Below are 25,280 nucleotides of genomic sequence, written 5' to 3'. Positions count from 1 at the left end.
TTTTATTCAATTTTCACCCCAAACAAGGCACAGTGCCACTTTGAAGCAGGGGGCTACTATTAGGGAATTAATTAGCGGGGTCATTATGAAGGGAGAAGAGTAGAAAGATGTTTGTTAACATTACACTTGAACTTCTGCATATCATTGCAGTTGGGAAAGCAGAATCCCGGAAGGGAGTTCCAAAGACCCGCAGTTCTGGGGAAGAAACTATTGGAGTAAAAGGCTTTCTTGCACCTAGGGATCTCCACTGTAAAGGGATGAGACTTAGTAGCTTGTCGGGTTTGTCGGGGGTAGTTACGTCGGGGAGGTACAAGTGTTTGCAGTTCGTCAGAGCATTCACCATTAAAGTATTTGTAGAACAGGCAGAGGGATGCAACATCTCGTCGATGGGACAGAGGTTGAAGCCCAGATGACAGTTCAGGACCTATCAGGTTTGCGACTCTTTTTTGAACCCTGTCCAGGAGCGAGAGACAAGCAGTAGATGCACCAGCCCAGATGTGACAACAGTACTCCATACATGGGCGAATGGTTGCCTTATAGAGGTATAGGATACTGGCAGGCGTAAGTAGTTTTCTAGCACGGTAGAGGGAGCCAACCTTCCTTGCAGCAGCCTTGGCAATGCTCTCAATGTATCTATTCCAGTTCATATTCCCTGTAAACGTTAGGCCGAGGAGTTTAAAAGAAGTACTTTCAGGCAATGTGTTCTTGGCCATTGCTATTGGTGGTAGAGAAGGTTTCTTGTAGTTATTGAAGGAAACAAGCTTAGTCTTAGCAGCATTGAATGAGACCAACCATTTTTGTCCCCATTCCACTACGGATTGGAGGTCATCCTCTAGTGTTTCTGCCATTTTCTTGGATATGTGTTCATTTGTTTTCCCCTCATATCTGTTATAGAGAGTGGTGTCATCGGCAAATATACCCATCTCCGAAACAATATTATCAGGGAGGTCGTTTATGAATATCAGGAACAATAGAGGTCCAAGGATAGACCCCTGAGGCACTCCCGCATTTATGTCATATTGTTTGGATGTACGTCCGTCGAGGACAACTTTGATTTTTCTATTACTTAAGAAGGATTTAATTACGTTATGAATTCTTCCAGTGATTCCATATGATCTAATTTTCCTTAGAAGACCATCGTGCCATACCCTGTCAAAAGCCTTAGATATATCAAGGGCCACCGCTCTACCCTCCCCTGTTTTATCCAATGAACGGTATATACGTTCAGAAACTACAGTTAAGATATCTGCTGTTGAACGGGCTTGCCTGAATCCATATTGTTTGTCAGTCAAGAGTTTAGCAGCTGTTAGGTGCTGGACTAGGGCTTTATTAACTAAGGACTCAAATATTTTGGCGAAAAGCGGGAGGAGGCTAATGGGGCGATAATTTAGTGGGTCAGTTCTTTCACCAGAATTCTTGAAGACTGGTACCACAGAGGCGGTTTTCCAGCAGTCGGGAAAACAAGATTCGTTAAGGCATTTATTGTAAAGTTTGGACAGAACTGGAGCAACCTCGGCAGAGCATTTTTTTAATAGCACAGCCGGGATGAGATCTGGTCCACATGCTTTAGAGGTGTCTAGGTTTTTTATAATAGCATGTACCTGAGAAGGGGTGATTTTCAAGTCGTCAAGTGTGGCGTCTGTTCGCAGAGGAAAATCAGGGAGTGAGTGGTGTACCGAGTTCAGTGTGGAGTTTGAGGCAAACCGACTGGCAAGCAGATTAGCCTTGTCAGTTGCCGTGCAAGCAACCTCATGATTGTTTGTTAGTGGGGGAATAATTGACTGTCCATTATTAACTACGCTGTTGTAGATTTTCCAAAAATCCCGGGTTCCTAATTTCTGTGCTTCGATGCGCTTTCTGGTGGTTTCAGAGTAATCTGACTTAGCTGTGTCTATCACTCTCTTACAATTATTTCTAGCTTCTATAAACTTCTGTTTATTTGAGCTGGACTTATGTCGGTTGAATCTGCGGAACGCATGCTGCCTTTGACAAATGGCAGCTGCACAAGCAGAAGTAAACCATTGGGGGGAGTGGGGCTTGCTATAGTATTTCCGTGCGGGAACATGTGCTTCAATAGCAGTTTTGAACCATTCAGTTGTCTCATTTGCACACTGTTCCGCTGGAAGAGTAAAGATATTTTGCCATGGGGCATCTCTGATGAGCTCCCTGATGGCTTCCCAATCAGCCTTTTTGTAATACCTCGTTGTTTTGAGTAGTGGGTCTTCAGTTTTAGGGCGAGAATTTAGGCTGATTTCTACCATTATCACAGCGTGATCAGCATTCCCGAGTGGGCTATGGGCATTTGTTGTACAGTCATTGGGAACTGTTGTCAGAAAGAGATCTAGAAGTGAGGCATGTTGATCGTGCTGGTCTGGGAAACGTGTCGGAAATGTAACCATCTGAGATAGGGAATGAGATATAGAGAAGCTATATGTGGCGCTACCAGCTACGTCTGTGTGATTTGAGAATCCTAGCCAGTTACTGTGGTGGACATTGAAGTCACCAAATACATGTATTTGTGCGCTAGTATCGAGGGAGAGTGCTATATCTATGCTGTCTGAGACTTTGTTTATTAGGGTACAGTCTTGGTTTGAGGGAGAGCGGTAGAGAAAATATAAGTAGCTAATATTGTGTTGCATATTTAGTCTGAAGCACATAAAGGCCTGGCCCTCTGATTCTAGTTTTATTTCTCTAGTTAGGGGGAGGGTGTTTCGAATATAGACTCCAAGTCCATGCATATGTCTGTCCGAGTCCTTACGGTAGAGTGGGAGATAACCAGGCATGTTAAAGTGGTTAGAGGGTATGGAGGAGTGAAGGTTAGTTTCACTTAATGCTAAGATATCCGGGGTGTTTACAAGGAGAAATGACTCAACATCATCTAAGTTAGTTCTAAGCCCGCGGATATTAGTAAATGCAAGCCTCAAGGGAGGAGGCAGGTTGGTTTTCTTTGAGTTTGGTCCTGGTTTAAACGTAACTTTTGCTTGAGCTGTCATTTCATTTTATTTTATTTAAAAGTTTCAGTTAGGGTGGATGAGTGAGGGGGTGCTGGACAAGTAGTTGTGCAGAATACCAGACATGCAATACAAGTAGACCATCAGCTGTCCTCACCCACAGGATTGTGGCCTCGGGAAAGCCCACCGGGGATGAGTGCAGGGTCCCTTTCCATGCGCGACATGGCACTACAAACATCCCGATATTTTACAACTGTTGATGGAGCAGCCGCTCTAAGCGCTACCAAAGAGTTAGGGCTCCTGTACTATCAGTCGGAAACAGCAGCCAGGAACTGTCAATCCGGTACCCTCAATCCATTAGGCAAAGCCAGCCCAGTCCAACTGCACTGACATATATGGCACTGAAGCACCCCACTGTGTCCAGTTTAGGGGGATGGGATGTGGCAGGAGTGGGGAAAAGCGGCGTTCATTACCCTAGTCAGGAAACAAGGTCAACCACTGGGTGATTCAAGCGAGTCCCTGTGATAGTACCTCTACGCCTGGCCAATAGGCAAAGAAGGAGTATGAAAGCCGAGCGATAGACAGAGTCTATCTCCTCCTTAAGCAGTTTAGGTTTGCCAACCGGTGATTTGTTTGAGTCACCAGCTCTAGGAAGGTTGTCGTCCAGGACTGAAGAGGCCTCCCTCCCCTAGGTTTAGTTTCAGAGTTTTCCTTCTCCTAGACGGATGGCCTGGGAAGACCTACGGGTCCATCAGCTCCGAGGGGGTTCGCCCCGCGCCTGGGTCCTAATCCAGGTATTTCTGCGACCCCGCATGGGTAGTTAATATTTATTGGTTATTTAGGTTAATATCTCCTGGAAAATCGGGCATTTAGGTTAGCTTCTACAGAAGATTTTCACTCCTCAAGTGTGGTTTAAAAAGGGCATTATTATGCTGTCCATTTTCATTTATACTGAGAGAGGGCATACGTAAAAATTCATGCAGTGGAAGCAGTTAAATTTGCTACAGTATTGGATCGAGAGAGTCGAGTTGATGTATGGTTAGATATAGTTTTGTAAGTTTAGCAATGTATGGTTAGATATGGTTTAGTAGGTTTAGGAATGTATGGTTAGATATGGTTTAGTAGGTTTAGGAATTAGGATAAAGTGCTAGAGTATGATCTACTTTCTATTAGAAATTCTGATTTGGTGCCCAAACCGGACATTTAGTAAGACTGAAAGATTAGATATGTTCAGTATAGAGACAAGAGAACATTTGAAATGGAGTACAGTTATACCTGATAGATATAGGTTATTGCATATTCTGTAAGTATAGTAAAAGTATAGATGGATGGATAAGTAGTATTGTATACGAATGCATGGAATTTTAGACAATTTGAGTAAGTTGCCTTTAGACTACAACTAAGGAGAATGACTTCGCCTTTCTCTTAATATCCGGAAGTTTTTAATTCAATGAGTACCGGTTTAGTTTGTGTAATAATTATTGCAATACTATCTCTTAATAAAGAGATATTAACGGTTACTGTTCATTATAGATTACTTTAAGTCAATGTATTGGACTAAGGCTAGTAAGTATTTACTTAGAAGCTTGGTTATGGGTTGGGAGTTATAATCGGGAGCATGCCTAGGAAATTTTAGGTGTTAATGGGTATCGATTTGCGAGTTTGTTAAGGTCAAGGGCGGAGAGCAAGGACCCATCTAAGTTACGGGAGACGGATTTGTTTAGTGTCAACTTAGGAAGTAGAGCAGATTTGATTTGTTAGTGATCAGGAGAAAGAGAATTTAAGTAAAAAATAATAAGGTTTGTCATGCAAAACAGACAAGGCAGTCATCTTGGAGGTAAAGTATCTATAGGAGGTACTTGCTTAGTATACAAGCAGCAGTATTTTGTAGTTTGGAGAGGAATTTTAGGTACAATAGTTTCATGACTTATTGCAAAAGTCCGTAGTCAAGGTGAGGGACGATGTACTTCTAATATTGAAACTGGGTTTTTCTAATTTTAAAAGTAGTTGACTAGAGTGTTATTAGGTGTTCTACTTTGCTTAGGGATAGAATAAAGATTTAAGGTAATATTCATATATATCTGATTACTTCATTTAATCACATAAATTAATATACGAAGCTATAATTTTATGCGTAAATTTTCAATATTTACTTCAACAGTGCTCAATATATGTATAGAGAGAGCTAGGTAGTATGTTATGAAAATATATATGGCAATTAAGCTACAGAAAATATTCTGCGTTCTATTCTATTGAGAAGCCTGTAGCTTAATTCCCATATATATTTTCATAACTTACTATATTTATATACGTTAATCAGTTTGTATATACCAATCGTTATTCATTAAATTATTTATGAAGGTATAAAGCCTAAGCTCAATTAATATCTTTTATGATTCTATAATGTACTAAAAAAAGGGCTAAAAATTGCTAAAGTCATATTTTCTCTGTTTGTAATTTATTCGTTTCAAAAGATACACATTTAAAAATTGTTTTGTTCATGAGTAGCAAGTCGGTAAAATTATGTCTTTGCTGCATTTTTAGTAACTAACTCTTAAAATGTTTACCTTAAAAAACACCGAAAACATTATTTTGAATACTTTACATAGTTGATACCACCAATAAACTCTCCCGATCTCTCTCTCTCTCTCTCTCTCACACACACACACACACATACACACACACACACACACACATATATATATATATATATTTGTGTATATATATGTATATATGTATACATGTATATAAATGTACATATACATATATCTATATGCATGTATACATATATGTGTATGTATGTTTTTGTTTGTATAAGTAAATGTCTATGCATATGTGTGTGTGTGTGGTGTGTGGTGTGTTTGTGTGTGTGGGGGTGGGTGTGTGTGAACGTGTTTTTCTATAGAAAGATTACAGAATCTGCATAAATTATAAGACGTAAAATGAACCGCCAAAAGGCGACAAAGTGTTTTCGAATCTCTAAATGCTTGCCAATGAAAACACACATTTATATAGGTGATACTATGCAGTAAAATCCGATTAGACATTGAGACCGGCCGTTCCAGAAAGTTTGAGGGATCCAGCCAGGTAGGCTTGGAAGAATCCTACAATTCCATTCCATCTTCGATATGGAAATATTTGTGTAAAATCAAATTTATTAAAAACAATATATGTTTGTACCTATAGTTATGAGGTTTATTAGTTATGCACAAATAGAACACAAGTACGTTTTTAGGACATTAAATATTTACTATGTAAAAATGCAATTAAATATTGATATTAGCCAATTAGATGAAAAATAAATTGCTACAGTCTTTTTAAAGAAATCGCTCCAGACAATGGATGAAACCACTTGATTTAAGGGGCTAAAAATACTAATTTAAAATTTAAGACCCTAAACTAGCAAACAATAAGTATTAAAGACAAATTCATCCTCCTTTGTTAGATTTGTCCCCCTTTGTCAGAAACATTCTCATAGATTGTGAGATAGAAAGGATATAATAAGAACAGTGAAGGTTACGGGGGTGCTTAAAGTAAATCAAAATCTATTTTCTACTGATCTAAAAAGCTTTTCCTTGTCTGATCGAAAACAGAAATATCTGAAGTATACAACCAGAACTGATACTACATTTTGATTTTAACCATAAATTCGATGAGTTTTTCATGCAAAGTTTTATTGCGACATTGTATTAGAAACATTTTAAGTAGCCTTCTCTTCAGATACAGAACAATATATATTAGACATCACGTGATAAATATACTCATAGTTTCAGTTTTGTTGTAGGATTTCTATGGGTTGGTAGAGGTGGCACTATGTGAACACAACCTTCCGTTTGAAAATTCAAATATTTCAGATTTGCATTAAATGCGATAATTAATAAACATGAATTAAGTAAATTAATTGTAACTGATTTCGAGAATAAAAATCATGTAACGGATTTGGATTAAAATCAGAAAAGGGGGGCTTAGACATTTTTTGTATAAGAATTTATGATATAAAACTATTCTGTTCGAATAATTAAAATTACAGGTTCTGGGACAGGTTTTCACGCCTTATCATCTCTGTAAAAAGTAAATGTGTATCTGTTTTATGGAAGATGATGTATCATCTGTTAGAAAACTTAAGTACGCTTCAATAAACGTTAAATGTTTCGCGGAATCAAAAATACATTTGATTCAATCCATTGATTCAATTAATTTTCTAGAGAAAATTACAGGTTAGTTTAATTAAGTAACTTAAATATATTAATATGTAAAAAAACAGAATTGATGAGTAATCTTTTGTTTTATTAAACAAAAGAAGACTGCTGAATATTAAAAATCTGGAAAGCGACAGATGACCCGGTTGAAGCGAGAGATGTCGCTGGGGTGTGTTGAAAATGAGGTTACTGAGATGAAATATTTTGATTGCAAGAACGAATGTATTGAGGAAATTTACTGTTGAATATTTAACATGAAAATTTTTGCAATTAAAAAAAAAAAATGATAATCACCATGAAAATAATATTTAAAGTAAACAAAAACGATTAACTGAATTTGAAACAGTAACAAGGATTACTTAAAAGTGCGTAACAAAGTAACAAGGCTTACATAAAAGTGCGTAACTAACAAAAACAGGTAAATCATCTGTCCCGTAAAAATAATTTATTCGTTTGAAGTAGCTGTTGTCCTTGACTACATATGGAAGTAATAACCTTGTAATTCATCTTACTGAACGAGTATTCGCGTTCGGAGCTGGTGTATTCTTAGCAAATGCATACGAAGTGCGAAATGACGTCACTGTAAGAAAGGGACTTTAAAAAGAACAGCTGGAACATTAGCGAGAACGATCACGTGAGCGACGTCAGAGACGTATCGGAAAGTCACGTGTGGCGGGAGCATGACGAAATAAATATCGGTGCTGCAAAAAATGGCCAAGATCAAAGTGTAGTATCTGTTCTTCAGATGCCGCACGTCCATTTCTTGTTCTCTTTCGGTGGAGGAGAAGTCCTTCACGACTGAGACATTTTTTTATTTTTGTACCTTTTCTCCACGTTAAAAAACGACCCTGGTGTCTAACTCTGTCCTGTGGGGAGGCATTGTAAATAGGTACAAAAAATGAATTTAGTTATCATTTGCCCTATGTTCTTCGCGACGTAGCCTGCATACAACGTGTGGGTCTCGTGAGTAAAAGTGTACAACGGTACATATGGCTTACGGTTTACCTTTCGACGTCTCCCGCAGACGATTCTACCAGTTGTTATTTATGGCTTAACCATCCAATTATAATCTTGCAAGGATGAAGAACCTGGCGAACTTTATATATATATATATATATATATATATATATATATATATATATATATATATATATATATATATATAAAGAAATTCTGTTCATCAAAGTTGGTTTGATTATACGTAGACAGAGGGAAAAGGGAGAATTATTTAAAATGGTTGTAGCAACGGGACAGATAATTTTCCAAGAAATACCTACCTATGGAGCATATTAATGCAGGGATGTATCCCTACAGACTAAAATATGATCGTTTTTAAGTCCAGCGACAATAAATATCTGTAGAGTCGTCATGTGGTTTGGTCATGGTTTTCAATACTTTCATAGTTCATAGGAGTGTTCCATCATTCAACTGAAAATCACAGTAACTTTTGAACTAATTTTGGACTTTGTAAGTAGCAAAGCAATAGTCTAAAAAATAGACAGAAAAAAAGCTAAATATCACATTAGATTCGAACTTGGGTTTCCTGTTTTATAACCTTACTATGTATTTCGTTCACCTCGCTTTTCTTAATCGGTTCTCTTGTGTCGCCATTTTTAACGTTGCACGTCCGCTCCCGGAATGTCCAACGGCCCTTCATAATTCATACCGGTTGATGGATGAGCAAGTCTCAGGCCAACTGAGACACTATAGGCAGTCTACAGTTGCATGCTGGGTAAAGCCATTAGGTCAGGCCACAATGGGAGCATAATTGATGGCTCTTCCACTGAGACTGTCCGCAGAACGCTAAGATCCGATAATAATAGGAGCGGCCGAGGGTAAGCACAAAACCTAATTGAATAAAAAAGCTCGTTTGTTTTTCCGGCCATTACACAAGTACCTATAGAAACCCCACATTCCGTTACTACATTCAAATAGAATATTATATGTTTCGCCAGTGTTCGCACTAATCTCTCTTCCTCTGTATATATATATATATATATATATATATATATATATATATATATATATAAGTTCATGTAAGTGTGTACAACTTTCCACACATTTCTGGACCAAGCATTACCAAATCTGGCATGATGATGGTCCTCCACCTAGGGATGCTGCACAACATTTTTTTCAAGATTAAGGTCAAATGTCAAGGTCATGGTATATATATATATATATATATATATATATATATATATATATATATGTGTGTGTGTGTATGTGTTTTTGTGTGTGTGTGTGTGTGTGTGCGTGTGTTCTCCAAAGACACCATTGGATCGATTATGACCCCTACCTAAGGATGGTGCATACCGCTTTCTATTTCTAAGCTAAAGGGCAAAGTCCTAGGATATATATATATATATATATATATATATATATATATATATATATATATATATATATAAAATGGGTTAAGAAATTCCAACAAAAGAAAGATGTATATTTAAATAAGGGGGTAGTCACCAACAATGTGTAGTTTTTAACATTATTTTATTATTCCGTGTCTTGGTTTTTCATTGAGAATTAAGTTTAGATCATTGTTATAATGTTTTTAAATCATTGAAATCGTTTTTAACGCGTTTCAGACGTTCTGTGAAGCGTCCTCTTCAGAAATTATTTTCAAATGTGTTGGAGATGTAAAATTAGCATTTTCGTAGTACATTGGAAGTGTATCCAAGGGGTGGAAACGTGTAAGTGTCTACTATTCATTGGAATGTTCAATTTTATTACTCTTTTATTGGGCTGCGACGAGGCCACCGACCTCAGCTGTGGTCACTCCTGTGTTGTGTTTCTCTCTCTCACTCTCTCTTTCTGGTTGCGTTTTTTTCTTTTCTTTTATGGTGTGTGTGTGTGTGTGTGTGTGTGTGTATGTGTGTGTGTGCGTGCGCGTGTGGTTCTGTGTGTGTGTTTTCTTTTATTGGTTTGAAAATGTGTGTACTATTTTATAGTATTATGAGATTATTTGCTTCCCTAGGAAGGTGACTGTGGTCCAAGGTCGTTACTAATGTGTACGTGTGAGGAGGGGGGACCAGCTCCTCTGAAATAAGGGTAGGGGTGCTTTCATTCTATTTTGATATTTATTTTTTGATTCTTAGATTTTAGTATTGTGATTTTTCGTTTCAGTCTTTTCGGGTATTCTTTATATTATATTTGTTTAGATAGAGGGGTGTATTTAAAATTATGTATAGGGGATTTTTTAATGTTTCTATTTATTTGTCTCCCCATGTGGGTATGGTCAGACCCAGGATCGGTTCCTAGTGTGGGGAAGATCTCGTTCCCCAGAGGGGAGGGGCCAATTGGAGGGGTATAGGTATGGAAGGGGGATGATAGAAGGGATGATAGTTGTTTCAGTCATGAGAGATTTCTCCTCCACTGAACTGAACAGAGCCTAATATCTACACACAAAAACATGACATGCAAGGCACACTCGCATGCACATCCATATACATATACACACCCACACATAAATCAGAACCGACACATTAAAACACACTCCGCGTGCGCATGCAACAACACACAGACATAACACGCCTATCTCCAATACAACACACTAAGCAATACCAACCCTACTTAACCTCGAAACCAACAACATTAGGAAACACCTAGAACCATAGTATAATATCTGTTCCAAGACCCCGCTCCCCCCTCAATCATATACCAACCTGGAAATTTCTAAGACTTGGTGCGGTACATACAGCGCCAAACCTTCCGAAATGGTCACCCATATGCTACTGGCCAAGCTCAATGTTGCTGTACTTCGGTGATCCGGTGTTAACGTAATTATGCCGTAATATATATATATATATATATATATATATATATATATATACATATTTGGCTTTAAAGTGTTCAATGTAACACGTATTTTATTTAATTTTCAAATTTCACTCAACGCCTTTTAATGGATAACCTACCCAAATTTTCAAACCACGCGCAACTACGCGTAATTATCCGGCTACAGACGAATCCGTAGCTAACATCATGTGGACTCAACTCAAATTCGAAGAATAAGAGGAGGGAAAATATAGACATATACATCGATTGAAAAAGAAGTGAATATCTCCGAAATATATCTCTTTAAAAATAAACATTCGTTTATTTTATAAAGGTATAACAAACTTCACGTTGCAGCTATTTGGCTTTAAAGTGTTCAATGTAACACATATCTTATTTAATTTTCATATATATATATATATATATATACCCTCGTACAACCCATACCAATTCACACTTACAAAATGGCGTCTTAAACATTTCCGATAAATATGTACTTATTCTTTCCAAACAATTGTATCCATTTTATTTCTTCTTCGTTTCAGTGATAAGATGAACGCGTGTCTGATATAAGCACGACGTCACATGTGACAGTGTAAGCTAAATGCTTCAGACATGTTATAAATAACTGAACATCTTTCTATATATAAATATGATTTTTTTATATATATAAATAGTACGTAGCAACTGGTTATGGCATGGTTCCAATGTTTTTTCTCGATTGCGATACAATTGGTGATTCTTATAAATATTGTATTAAATTTTCTCAATATGTAACTATAGAGACTTTGTTTTTGTTTTGTTTTATTCTAATTTTCCTACGACTATAAAAAACCCATGTACATATATTTTAGTAAATTTAAAATGAACTTGGTTGCAGAGGAATATAGAATTTACTTTCAATGGTTGTTTAAAATCAATAATCATAATTTTCGCATTAGCGCATGCAATAGAAAATTACAACTGAATAAACAAATAGCAACAATAGCAAAATACAATAATAAAATGAAAATTTTTTAATCTGAACCTAGGTAAATATTTTGGTTTCAATTTCAATACCGGAAGTCCGATTTTGCCGATTGCAATTGCGATTAATTGTTGCAGCATCATTAGCAACAATGTATGAATAATAACGTAGTATTAGGAATTATATCATAAAGAAAAAGTCCTACTTAGAACAAATATGGCGTCTACTGGTATATAAGAACGATGACCATAACTAGAAAAATGATCCAAATCAGATGAAATCTATATAATTATAACAGTCTGGTGACCTTGCTTGCTTGCATCTTGTCTCCGACGATTGGGCGATTCCATCTTTTAAAAAAAGGGTGACAGGTGAATATATATATATATATATATATATATATATATATATATATATATATATATATATATATAAATGTATATAATATTTTTATAGATACATACTTTTATAAAACATTTGAATAAAAATGGGTGCAGTGCCATTATTATAAACTGTTGGAGTTTTTTTTTTTTACAGTTTAACCATTTATAATGTAGTTTCTTTTCGTTGTTCAATTTTCCTTTTTTTAATAATATATGGTTAAACTATAAAAACAACTTCATATATATATATATATATATATATATATATATATTTATATATATATATGTGTGTGTGTGTGTGTGTGTGTGTATGTGTGTGTGTGTGAGCGAATGGACGTGGTTCAAAGGCTAAGGAAGAGAAGGACAGAGAATTGTATGTTTTGGTTTCGATTATAGCTGATGGCACCAAGCATATATATATATATATATATATATATATATATATATATATATATATATATATATATATATATATATATATATATATGTATATATATATATAGTCTTTGAAGTTTTTAACATTTGAAACTATACAAAAAAATACTTTTTATCATTCGTTAAAAAAAACATCTAGTCAGTAAGTCATTTAATCACCTGCAATCATATATATATATATATATATATATATATATATATGTTAGTGTTGGGACGATTAATTGAAATCGGAATCGAGAATCGGGAAAATCGGAACTTTTTAGGGTATCGGAATCGGAAAAATGTGTGGCTTATTTCCGATTCCAAAATCGATTCTTTTAATATTTTTAAACTAAATTTTCCATGGCTTGTAATAATGATAAATCTTTATTGTTTTTAAAGTTTTAGTAAAACCAAACAAAACACATCCAAATAAGATGTACGTTTTTTATTTGCGTAAAATAAAGAAAACAAAACTTAAAATGTTGTGAAAGCTCTCCATGGAACCTCTAGAAGAATGCAGATTATTTACAAGATATCAAAATAAATTAAAATATTTTGTCACGAAAAATAATATCAATTGTTATTGCTAATTAATAAAAATAGAATATAAAAGCTGTTGTTTTTCATTTTTTTAAAAATTTTTTTTATGCGTTTATGTTTTTGTCCAGTTGGGTTTTGTCCGGTAGGTTTTTGTCTGCTCCCTCACTCAGCATTGACAAATATGACAAGGATTGGACAAAACGTTGTGAAATAGCTTAGTTTTGAATAGAGTTTTTTTTTACATAGGCATCACCACATTATCAAGGCCAAGAGGTCACTCAAGGATAAGGGTTAAAGAGAGTACAGTAGAAATTGGAGAATATAGTAATCATTAGTAATGAAAATTCGTCGGCAAATTTGTTAACTCATATGGAACGGTTCATCAAGAACTTATTTACGTTAGACATGAAGACAACCATATTGTACTCGAAATGAATTTGTGAATTTCATACTTCCATGTGAAAAACTTTTAGCATCGGATTCTCTTTGATTCTGCCTGTATAATTTACTTATGCTTAGACCGCGATTTCTTCGGGGCCAGATGCGGTCTCAACCCGATCAAATGTTTAAGTATTTTTTCGCATCTACTTGCCAAATATCTAGATGAAGACAACCATATTGTACTCGAAATGACGCTTCTCAGAGAGTTCACGGTTAAAATATTTTAACTGAATGGGTAAGTTTTCTTTTCTTGGCTTTGTCGGTTAAAATATAGATGAATACCTTACAATAAATTTATCAAAATCTTAGCTAAAATACATAAAAGGAAAACGTTTAGAAGTTTTTCCAATTAAAAAAGAAATTATATCTATATTTAAAAGTATCCACCCCCAATGATAAGCTATTTTTTTTGTGATATTTGTGATATTATTTTAAAATTTTGTGTAGAGGGTTAGTAGCGCATATAAATTTAGGGAAATTATTGAATTAGATATCGGTTGAAGATAGCTCGTTGTTCAAGAGTCTTTTTTTAAAAATGACTACCCTTCCTTCAAAATTATATTTTAAAAATATCTTAAAATGTTAAGGGTTCTTTAAAACCAAATAAAATCGATTTTTATAAGTTATGAACACGCGGCGTACTACTGTTCTCGTGTTGAGTGTTCATATTTACTTGTATCCTCTAAAGAGTTAGGGTAAGTCACAATATCGTTTTTAATGTAGGGAATATCCAGCTAAAATAAAGGGGCACTCTGTGGGGGAACAAAAATTAAAAAAATGCCTCAGTCTCGTAGGATTTCTCCTTCATTGAACGAAGAGTGAATAGGTGAAGTGTAGCCCCAGAACAGATACTACACTTTGTTAACGTTTCTATCGATATAACCCCCGACCGAAATTCTGTGCAGATTCGTGTGTTCAACAGGAAAATTTCCGAGTTCGAGAACACTAAACAGAGCAATTAGTATATTACTATTTTTTTTTTAATATGGGTGAGGTATGGGGGTTTGGGGGCCTTCTTTTAAAACAATATCTCCCGCATGAACTGTTCTAAAATTTATTTTCAATCGATATTTATTTAATAATTGCCTTTTTTTTCTTGCGGACGAAGATGGCCCTTTTTCCGTTGCCCTTTCTTCCGTTGCCTTTTCTTCCGTTGCCCAATTTTCCTAAATATATCAATTTAACGTAAAATGATCACCCGTGTCTGAGCCATTCTAATTGTTTTAAAGTAGTTAACTAAATTCTTTATCATTGACCCCCAAACCTAATCGGCAAAATCATAAAACCACAAGTAATCGCTTTATTTTTCGTATTATCACCCGGGCTTAGGGTTAATAGTAGGAAGAGGTTTGTGTCTGCTATGACTTTTTATACTACAGTTTGACCAGGAACATAAACATAGCCAAAATTAAAAACAAACAAAATCCGTTACATATTCTTAAAACATTGTCTGGTTTGAAAGAGGTGATCATTTTACGTTAAATATATATGCGAAACTTTTTCAGATTGTTTACATGCATTGGCCTAAAAAATGGAGAATTGATTTTTTTCTTTTCGCAACAAAACGTTATAATTGCGATTTGCGAAAAAATGAAAACGGAAGAAAAAACACCGATGATTTCATGACAATACACTATTTTCATTAAATAATCTGCGTTTATTTGAGTGCGATGCCTACTTTTTTAAGCGATTACGCATGGGTTTACGACGTTGCCATTCGAACATAAGTTAGTGGTAAACAATTTAGTTAATATCCATAAAGAATTAGAATGGCCCAGAAATTATGATTAGTTTACGTTAAATTTATATTCGAAACTGAACTTTCACTCTAAATACTAAAATGATGGCTTTTTTTCAACAGGTTTTTTAAAAGTGTTTACCACGTAATCCGTTATAGAAATAATATTTCACTTTGAAATGGGGATTTAGCTTAGAGTGTTAGTCTAAAAATTTATTATTATTATTATTATTATTATTATTATTATTATTATTTATTTATTTATTTATTTATTTTGTTGCAGCTCGTTTTTGTTGTTTTTTATAGCAAAGTAAATCAATTTGATAACCCTCAATTTTTTTTTTATAATTAAAATACATTCATAGAGAGAAGGCACTGAATAGTTAACAAATCCCACGCCCTCTCCATGTTAAAATGGTTTTCTAAGTGGTAATATCATTATTCGAGAATTCGTTCTTAACAATCGGAGGTGGTGTTATTAAATATTTTGTTCTTACATCGTTTTCTCATTTTACTTTTCAATCGTCGACTATTTTCAACTGTTTATGAAAACTTTCGAATAGCGTTTTGTACACTGAGGACGTTCGAAACTCCGCGGATTAAGGACTATCCACTTATCAAGTGTTTCCTTTTCAGATTAAATATGTTTTAACTCTTTTTCAAAGTGTTTTAACATGTTTTATTAACTGTTTGCTCCTATATATATATATATATATATATATATATATATATATATATATATATATATATATATATATATATGCGTATATATATATATATATATATATATATATATATATATATATATTAGTGATGGGATGATTAAAACATTTTTCCTGGTTCCGATACAGTTACCGATTTCGTTAAATATTTCCGATTCCGATCCGATTCCTGATTCCGATTTTGATTCTTTTAAAATTCATAAATATTACATTAGAGATTTGTTGTTTTTTTGTAAATTTTAACATTATTACATAAGCCCCGTTAATTTCCGCGTATATTTTTCTCAAATATGTTCCTTGTTATTGATTGAACACTGTAAGACTACAAAAGATTTATTTTGATTTTAAAACAAAGCCAGATTATATCAGTTCGTCCTCAGTGTACAAAATGCTATTCGAAAGTTTTCATAAACAGTTGAAAATAGCTACACGTGAAACTTATCATCCAAAAATCATGTAAAAGAGGAAATTATAAGCGTTTGATATGATGTGACTTAGAAGGATTCTGGGGATCAAATGGAGAGATCGTCACACGAATTAAAAGACCAAACAGAAATAACAGGTGAAAACGTTAACAACCTGCAAACGGCGTCTAAGCTGGTTTAGACACACCTTCAGATCCAGCGAGAAATGCTCCAGAAAGAAATGCGAACCAAGTACTCCAATGGACTTTTGATAGAAAATATGAAATGGAAGTCAACAACTGAGAGAGATTTGATCGGAACGAAAATAATGTGGAGGGATTTGTGGAGCTGACTTCATGCCGAAAAGCATGCTATATTTTGACTGCCTCATCTGTCACAAGATACAAGATTTTCTCAATAAAAGTGAGGTACAACTTTATCAACTAAGCTCTAGCCCCTGTTTCATCGCCACAATATTGCATCACTATGCCTGTTTTACAAACATTTTACAAAAATGGAATGTGTTCTGACGAACTGGTTTCACTTGTATCACGTTAACGTACATATCCCTGACAAACCCGTTTAGCAATAAAATCTCACCCCTTCACTGTTGTTGCCCCTAAATGCCAGAAACCTTTCTATTCTAATAGTTTCTTCCCTCAAACAGCTAGACTTTGGAATTCCCTTCCTGCTGCCTGCTTCTCTGGCTGTACTGATATGCAGAAGTTTAAATGTAACATAAACAATTATCTTGTTAATCTTTCCTAGACATGGTCCCAAATAGTAGCCTCTTATGTCTAAGTGGCGATATGCTTTGTAAAGGGTGAACATGAGTAAAAAAAAAAGAGACGAACAATAACGAAAGAAATTGCTACTCGGAATATACTGCTTTGCCAGATGCACTGTTATTTGAGTCCAAGTTCGAAATTTGTTCGACGTGACTTTATATATTAGTTTTATATTAGAGTATTTTTAAAATATTTTTTGTGTCTAACTGATTTCACGATTTATTATTTTAATTAATTTTTATCTTCATAAACAAGGCATAACGTTTTCCTTTTGCTTAAATGTCATTTTATTTTTCGGGAGTAAGAATTCGCTTCAATTTATATTTTGCGAAATTGTTCACTTACGCGAATGAGATTATAGCTTTAGAACAACTTATTTTGTTGTCATTTGGAGCATTAAATCAAAGTTAAATCCGAAACAGGGTGTGTTGTTCTCTATATCAATTCTAATAAATCTCAAAATATACTCTCTTGCACACATCAGCAACCTACAAACGTTTTTATTGACGGAGAGGAAATTGCTATATTTGACAACTTCGCTGAAATTGAAAGCTATATGAACAAATGAAAGAAAGAATTGATTGCGAGTTGTAGTGTAGGATAGGCAAGGTTTCTATGGTAGAGAGTAGCCAATTTTTGACGGGTTCTTAGGGATTCCTATTCGGGTGAATTATATTTGGGATGAACTGGTTCAGAGAAATATTTTCAGCGAAAATAGTTTTATGTTTATTATTATTAGGTTGGTGCAAAAATAATGTCGGTTTTTTACGTTTAACTTCAAGTAAAAAAAAACGACATTATTTTTCCACCAACCTTATATTAAATATAAGAAAGTGATAGAGATATTATATGATAAACACAAGCAAAACAGATACATAATTTAACAAAAAAGGTTTTATACATGTTCAAAGTAGAGGATTACAGCGATAGAAAAGCATAAAATGTTCTTGAATAATTTTAAGAGTCCTTGTAAAACAAGCTGGGATATCGAGGAAATACGACTTCGACAGTTTTAGGACCATGCTTTTTACGAGTCTCAAATCGTAACGAAAACTTCTCCTTTCATTTATAAAAATTCTATTTCATTAAAAGTTATTAATAAGCGTAAACGTTCATTTATTTTCATATTAGGAAGGAAGTTCAGTGAGAACGGTTTCGAATTTTTCGATGAATAGTTGTTTATAAGTGAGCAGACGTGTATGCGTGTATGATTACGTGAGTTGAGAAATGTTGCGATTAAATGGAGATCTATATTACATCTGTCTGAGTTTTCTTTGTTTCAACTATTTAGTGAAGGAACACCTGGCTTTTTATGGTATCTAGGTGCCTCCCAAAAAGGCTATTGTGATAAAATTCCGGGGAATACGCGGATTAATCCGAAATATAACTATTGGTGTTTTATTAATTCATGTGGATGCATGCGCGAATCGTGTTGCGCAGAAACGAGGCTAACCATTTTTATTTTGTACACCGAACAAAAAACTATGTTTGTTTCTTGTATTCAATGTAATGTCTCACACTTGGCAGTCGTCAAATTATGAGTAATGGTCTAACTTAGAAGTGATTGATTTTCGGGATATCTACGGACAGCGTCAAAATTATAGAAATGGAAATAAAGTCAATTCTGTTAATCTTAGAGACTCGCTACTTAATCCGCACCATTGAACATTTCCGTTGAACATGAAATGTTCGGTCATGGCAAAAATTTCAACTCAATTTAAACTTATGATATTTTCAAATGTTATGATTGTATTAGTTGTTAATTTTAACAGTAACCATCATAAAAAGAATCAGCCTCGCCAAATAAACAGTTTTGAAGTTACCAATGGTTCCATAGAACTTTTTCGAGAATATTTAATAAAATATTAAAAAATAAGATCCAGATCAGACTTTGGCACATCTTTACATTGTCAAACGTCGATATGCTGTAACGCAGATGATCTATTCTTTAATTTTTAATGCTATTGCTAGATGGCAAGGCCTTCGTTTTGTCCCTAGAGACTGTGGTAACCATTTGTAAGAGAGGTTTCGCGTGCAACTACCAGAAATGCGTTGAGAAATCTCCAATCACACGTTTCTTGTGTCGGCACTGTCTCATTCCAGAGGAAAAGGTTATTAGCTGAATATGTGTCCAAGGACAATTCAGCTACTTCAAACGAATATACTTCTTTCGATGCACAGATTATACATTTCCCATTTTTTTTGTTTTTGATGTAGGGGAGACTAAAACCTGCTGGTATAGTTTGAAATGATCTGACAAAACTAAGATCGATAAATGATTCCCACAAGTGTATTTTTTCGTTTGGAAAATATCTGCACAGTTACCATGTTTTTACTGTAATAGGAAAAAAAACTAACGACTCTATATTAAAATATTTTGTGATTTATAAAGAATCGGAATTGCAAGGGAATACTGGAAACAATGCTGGGATAAGCGGAGAACAAAAAGTACTTAGAACTATCGAATGTTTACCCATTTAAGTACTGACCAGGCTAAACAATGCTTAACTCTGGTGAACTAACGGAAACCGGTGTGCAAACGTATTTATGCAGTATATACACATATTATTGCTATATCAATATAAAAAAGTAATCATTAAAACTACTTAAGTTAAGTGTTGTTTTCGCTTAAAAGCTAAGCGTGCACAGCGAAAAAAAAATGTTATCGAAGATTAAATTACATATCCGCCAAGTCATATTTCTTCCTGTTCTTAGAGGTGCGCCAGATACTTCAGTTTTCCGGACATCATTCCAAGCAGCTGCGTTTTCGGGAGGAGAAGTTAAATTGGAGAGCCATCCTGGGTTAAAGAGTATGACGAAAAATGATTTAGTGGTTTTTGTTCAAGAGAACATCACGTGAAGGATTTGAAGAGCCTAAGGTATAAAAGGTCAGAATAGACCGAAAGGTTGGTTATGAAAGAGGATTAAATAAATACAGACAAGAACGCTCACAAAACGGGCGAGAAAACAACGAAAGAGAAAAAACATAAGCGATAAATAGAAACTGGAATGCTATTTATCATGAGAACTGACACAATATGTAATCTAAATCCGAATATATATATATAATTTCTCGATTCCAACACCCCTAAATAGAGGTGTCAGAATCGGGAAATTTTGTGCATATTTTCCGATGCTAAACCGATTCTTTTAATTCTCTTTTTTATTTGAATATGTCTAAAGCAAAATTTTCTTTTGCCGGTAAATATTATAAAATAATTAATATTTATTGGTTTTTAACTATTAGTAGAACTAAGATCGATAAATGATTCATACAAGTGTATTTTTCCGTTTGGAAAATATCTACACAGTTACCATGTTTTTTACTGTAACGACTCTATATTAAAATATTTTGCCATTTATAAAGAATCGGAATTGGTAATTGTATCGGAATCTTATTTATTAGGAAATCGGTAATTGTATCGGAATCGGGAAAAATATTGGAATCGTCCCATCACTTTTATATATATATATATATATATATATATATATATATATACATATATATATAGTTATATATATACATATATATATATATATATATATATATATATATATATATATATATATATATATATAAGGTAACAGGAGAGATAACCGAAGTAGTTTATAAATCATTTTTTAGGTCCTGATATTTTGTTATCTTCTTCCGTTCAGCTCTATTAAGGCCAAAATCCTTTGGGTCTGTGACATCGATAATGAGCGCAGTTCTTTCGGGCTTGTTCCAAATACAATATCTGGCTTGACGACCTTGTCCTTTTTATGAATCAGCCTACCTGTATGTCTTTATCATAGAACACGGTCACTTTCCCGTTTGATGTTGTCGGTGGTGGTTCGTGTTCCCAGATGTTCGTCGATCTGTCAAGTTGCATCTCTCTACAGCTCTTCCAATGGAGGTATTTACATACTTTGTTGTGAGGAAAAGTGTGCGTTTAATTGTAGACAGAAAAAATACGTGCGTTTAATGCGAGTCTCATATTTGTAAGTGAATATGTAACAGTATCAGAATCGAGGGGAGTTTATTGCAAATAGGGTAACAAGTGAAAAGGTACTAAATGAAACGATGGTCTCCTAGTGATCAAACAAAATAATATTTAACTATAAATCGTGACTTGTGGAAAAAGAGTCTCTTTGTGTATCGCTTACATTCGAAACAACATGTCTGTACTAGTCTAATTACCTTTGTCGTCTATTTCTAACTTAGTGTAGTCTTTGGTTCGTGATGATTATATTTGTTTACTTGGATTTGAACTGGAGAATTTTATTACCGGAAATAAGATTCGCAGATTACCGCCCTGGTCTTCCATGTTGGGCATCAAACAAACCTCTGAACATCATGACACAGATATCCTTTTCCTAGCCTCACGGCTTTTATATCTGTTTCCTGTTATTTGTCCTGCTGTTTTTATTGTATATCATAGCACAAGGTCTACGTTTATTTTACTTGTAATCCTAAGAAATATTTATTTACCCCAGACGTGTAAATGGCGTCATTACATATTACTCGTATCTGTTATATGTTTATAATAAAAAAATGCTAATTAATATTTTTTTAATTGTCCATGATTTGGAAACCAGAATTATGCAAAAGTTATAGAAGATAATCCTGACTTTCTGTCAATAACTTTCCAAACATAAATACTTCCGAAAAAACATTTTCAAAATTCACGATTTCTATTACCCGACCAATTGAATTCGCAGACATACTTCATATAATGAATAGTAGCAGAATATAACTGCATTCTTTCTATTTGTTTTAGTTTTTCTTCTGTTATATGTGCAAGAAAATAACGTTATATATATATATATATATATATATATATATATATATATATATAAAAGTTAATAATTATAGCTGACAGTGATAAAACAATTTCTTTGACGCGCCATCTTTATTAACGCGTTATTCTCGTTTCAGGAGTCACGAATCTCGCAAATGATGCCCTTGTTGACATCGTCTTGGCTTCGTTCAAGCAGTTCCATGACGAGAATTTTAGCAACAGTCTTTCTCTCGTCAATATTACATTGCTTGTGTGGTTAGAGAAGAAGTAAACATATCTACCTATTTATCCATCTATCCATGTTTCTACCTATTTTCCTATGTAATTATCTATCTCTGATTTATGCCCTGCTTCTTTTGTTCTTAGTTAGTTGACTCGTTGGTTTAGTTGTGTCGATCAATTGATGTTTTGGAATCCCGTTTTATTACAGATTCTTATTCCAGTATTTTCTATCTAAGAACTACAGGCTTGTGGAAGTCACTTCCTGCTTACTATTTTTCATTTTACCTATAGCCTTGGTCTTTGGCAGACAAAGTTCAATAGGCATTTCTTGTCTTGCGATAATCATCTTTCTTGAGAACTTCTTGTATCAAGTGGCTTCTCGCCTTCTCTACGACGATTTCCATGAAAAAAGCCTTTGCTGGTCCATTGCACAGAGAAGTTTTACTTTGTAAATCTGGTTCTATATATATGCATTGATTTGAGCAAATAAAAGTAAAAGAAAATGTGTGTGTGTATATATATATATATATATATATATATATATATATATATATATGTATGTATATATATATATATATATATATATATATATATTGGTAGGTACCTATCTATCTGTATATATATATATGTAGGAAGGTATCTGTATATATATACATATATATATATAGGTAGGTACCTATCTGTATATATATATATATATATATAAATATATAAATTAATATATATATATATATATATAAATTTTCTTTTACTTTTATTTGCTCAAATCAAGGCATATATATAGAACCAGATTTACAAAGTTAAAATTGTGTGTTAAATGGACCAGCAAAGGAGTTTTTTCATGGAAATCGCCGCAGACAAGTCGCGAAGCCACTTGATACAAGAAGTTCTCAAGAAAGATGATTATCGCAAGACAAGAAATGCCTATTGAACTTTGTCTGCCAAAGACCAAGGCTATAGGTAAAATGAAAAACGGTAAGCAGGAAGTGACTTCCACAAGCCTGCAGTTCTTAGATAGAAAATACTGGAATAAGAATCTGTAATAAAACAAGATTCCAAAACATCAATTGATCGACACAACTAAATCAACGAGTCAACTAACTAAGAACAAAAGAAGCAGGGCATAAATCAGACAAGTCTGAAAAACACATGCTATAATAGTATTCATAAAATGACTGAGACTAGCGACATTAAGTAGGTAGGAAAGAGGTTGCGGAAAAGTCGAAAGGTTGAGGCATTACAATTAAAGATAAGTTTCTACACTTCATCAAAAACATTCAAATGGAATAGTTTTAATCAGCCTACATATGACAAAAATAATCCGCCTATTATCTTACATAGATTTGTACAGTTAGAGAACAACGTTAGCTGCGAGAAAATGTCTGGAGTTATAGAGAGAATCGATTTTAGGAAAAGCAGAAAGTACAATTGGTCTAATATATGAACTCAAAAAAAGATGAGACAGAAAGGCCAAGACGTTGTTTTTTGTTTTTGTTTTATTTTTACAAAGAAGTTACCACTTATAAAAGCCACTCGAGGATGAGTGGTAAAGCGTGTACAACTGTTAAAGGGAACATGTCTTAGTCAAATTTAGTAGAGAAATTTTGATAAATTGATTTGTTCACGTTGGACTTGAAGACAACCATATTGTAGTCAGTTCTACAGGCGTGAAGTTCTAAGAAAGAACCTTTGTTCATGGAATCTACGTTTCAGTTCAGACACAGATAAAGAGTGGGGAAACTATTGATAGTGTTTTCAACTAGATGAGTGTTTTTCATGAAAATAACGATTAGACAGAGACAGGCTCTTCTGTGAGAAAGAGGTTGCAGGGAAGAGACAAGGGCATCACCCACTAGGCTTCGAAGTTTATTTTTCACTCAGTCAAGGCTGGATAAACTACCTCTGGCAGCTCCTGCCGAGTTTTGATAACAGTACTCCATCCTTTGAGTGCTTGACTCTTATTCAGGTAGAGAATTGCATCAGCAGTGAGATATCTACTGGAGCGGTAGAATGATCCCACCATATTCCCAGCAGCCCTGGCAACGGATATGATGCATGTGTTCCATCTCAGATTAGGAGTAAAGGTCAGACCTAGAAGTTTGTCAAAACATTGAGCCTCTCCAAGACAAGGCCATTCATTTTGATTGATGCCAGACGGGGATCAGATGGTTTATGATAGAAAGATAGAAGCTTAGTTTTAGATGCATTAAAATTAACCAGCCACCTCTTTCCCCATTGTACCACGTGATCAAGATCAGAGGAGAGAGACTCAGAGAGAACCTGGTCGTTTACAACCTTTGAAGTGTTGCCATAGATGGTAATGCCGCCAGCATAAATGTCCACAAATGATCTTTGATGCGATTTGGAAAATCATTGATGTAGATCAGGAAGAGAGTTGGGCCCATGATGGATCTCTGAGAGCTTGCAGCATTAATACTGTGAACTTTTGATTTCTGCCCATCGACCACTACTTTTATGAACCTATCAGAGAGAAAGGATTTAATAATTGAAAAGACATTTCCAGCTATCCCATAGCTGGAGACTTTGTGGAGTAGACCTTTATGCCATACCCTATTAAAGGCATTTGATATGTCAAGGGCAATAGCCCTAGAAAGGAAGTCTCCCTCAAGAGATTCACTAATCCTATGAGATGTAACTGTTAGCATATATGCTGTATATCTGTTAAAACGGAAGCCATATTGCATGTCACTGAGAAGGTTATATTTGCTGAGGTGGTTGACTCCTTTTCTATTTAACACAGATTCAATCAATTTACTCATGGCACACAAGAGACTGATTGGTCTCTATTGAGAGGGATATGAACGATCACCTGGATTTTTATTTTTTAAATACGAAACATACTGCTGAGGTTTTCCAGGGTGTTAGGACGCATTTCTCCTTAAGACAACGCTTAAATAGCTTGGTTGAGTCTGTTTCTTCTTAATAGCGG

This window comes from Euprymna scolopes, chromosome 30, assembly GCF_053919585.1.
Source record: "Euprymna scolopes isolate OS-2025 chromosome 30, ASM5391958v1, whole genome shotgun sequence".
Lineage (NCBI taxonomy): Eukaryota > Metazoa > Mollusca > Cephalopoda > Sepiida > Sepiolidae > Euprymna > Euprymna scolopes.
Note: the sequence above shows the minus strand (reverse complement) of the source record.